The sequence below is a fragment of the Onychostruthus taczanowskii genome, unplaced genomic scaffold, assembly GCF_017590055.1.
Source record: "Onychostruthus taczanowskii isolate IOZ18803 unplaced genomic scaffold, ASM1759005v1 scaffold59, whole genome shotgun sequence".
In the NCBI taxonomy this organism is placed as follows: Eukaryota; Metazoa; Chordata; class Aves; order Passeriformes; family Passeridae; genus Onychostruthus; species Onychostruthus taczanowskii.
Genome location: NW_024503568.1, coordinates 332590 through 334767, shown reverse-complemented (window position 1 = coordinate 334767; position 2178 = coordinate 332590).

Genomic DNA, 2178 nt, shown 5'->3' with positions numbered 1-2178 from the left:
TATTTCACTTGTAAATTTTTCTAAAAAAAATGGAAAAGGAAAAAAATGAGAGTAATGTTTCCCCACATCTAGAATTTAGAAATTAATTCTGCCAGCAAAGCCTGTAAGGCATTAATCTGACACTTTTACAATGCTGATTTGTATAATTTTTTGGTGGGTTTGGAACTAAAATCATGTACAAGTTGTTGCCTGCAATAACATTTTGCAAGTAACCTATTAAAATTCCCTTGAGTTTAAAAGGTTTCTTCATTTAATTGCTTACAATATAAAGCAGCAATAAATAATGTTTGTATGATAATCTGTTCATCAAGAAGAACACTAGAAAACAAATGCTTCTCAATGGAGAAAGGTTGGCAGCAGCTTCTGGATTTGTGTAATTAAGACCTGTACTTGCTGGTCAGCGTTTCCCAACTGGCAGACTCCCAGCAGGGAATTAAACCAGCAGATTCCAGCTCAGCATGAATTCTGTGGGGTTTGTTCAGCTCTTGCAAATGGAAGTTCTTCCTGAACACACCAAAGGAATAACCAAAGGGAAAAATTTCCTAAGGTAAGGACCATGAGCATACACACACACACACACACACTCACAGATAAAATACAAATTTAGAAAATGGAAGATAATTAAATTTGATAAATAATCAAAATGTCACTGTGTTGCACACAGGGAATGAATATAACAAATAGATGGAAACCTGAAAGTACTGACTTCAACTCACAGAAACTATGTTGAGCTTTTCTCAGTGAAATGTCAACAGGCTCCTGCAGTGTGTTATACTAAATTAACTTTCATGGTATGCCCAATTGCTAATGATAATGTTATACTAATTTTTTTTTAATGCTAAAAATTTTTATGGTGGACTTTACTTTTGCAGTGAATAAGTAATGCTGTTTCACAAAGGAAGAAATGCCTAGAGAATCACAGGATCGTTTAGGTTGGAAAAGACCATTAACACCATTGAGCTCAACTGAAAAGATAACGCTGCAAATCCCACCACTAAAACATGTCCCTAACCACCACATATACACATAAGAAGGCCACTTCCTTCCATTTTACAAAAGATGATTTTATAATTTGAGACCTCTAACCTTGTACTGCAAAACAGAATCATCTTTCCTAACTAAGATATAAAATATATTATCTTTATTATATGTTTGATTCGATACCCATTAAGGTCTCAGTAACCTCTATTTGAATGTCAAACTTCTGAAGTCAATCTGTGTTGTAATTCAAAGTAAATGGACATCTGACCAACTAATATATCTTTATAGACCAATATTTTAGTATTGTGGCAGTGGTATGTTTTGAAGCAAATTCTGCATTACTGGTGAGAGACTAGTCCTCTGCTTACACCACTTCTAATATACAATATCAAAAAATTACAAATTCTTACATAAGGATATAAGGATGAATGTGCATGTTACATTTTACCTTTTAGTCCTTCAAATGTGATTGTTGTACTCTGGGAATCATGAAGTGTGACACCAAACTGAGTATTTCTGTCCACAACTGTAAATTCACTACCATTGCTAAAATTATCTAAAGTTACCTTTTATATTTATTCCATTAGCTTTATTTTCTGTCCAGCTAGGCAGCAAGTATCAGGATTAATTCATATTGAACTTCTTAATGCCTTCTATGTCACTGCTTCCCATTTCTTTTCCTTTCCCCAAAGCAAAGGATATAATTTCCTGATATCCTGAGATTTGGCAATGAAATGGAAGAGCTGTAGGGACCTAGAGCTGGCATGTGCCATCTTTGCTTGCTAGAATACCTTCCATGGAGACAGGCAGCCAGATACCTTTTCTAGAAAAGTCTCACTAAAAATGACCAGAGGTTATCACAAGAAGGTGGATTGGTGCTTTGCCCAGCTACTGTTGTTATAGTGATGGGCATTTTTCTGTTCAGGTTAATATGGTTTGTTGGATGGTTTTCATAGCAAGTGCCAAAAATTGCCTGCTTCTAAATTGCCAGGTCAAGGAACATGGGCATTTCTTTGACTGACATAAGCAGCAGTGTGCCATATACGATTCATAATATACAAATTCAAAGTTATATCTATAATTTCTACTTCTGTGTATGGAAAGTGCCTAGCCTTGAGCATTTTATAATTTCTTACAACAATATTTTAGCACAACTCTTTAAAAAAAAAAAGAAAAAAGTTTTTATAATTTGTCCTA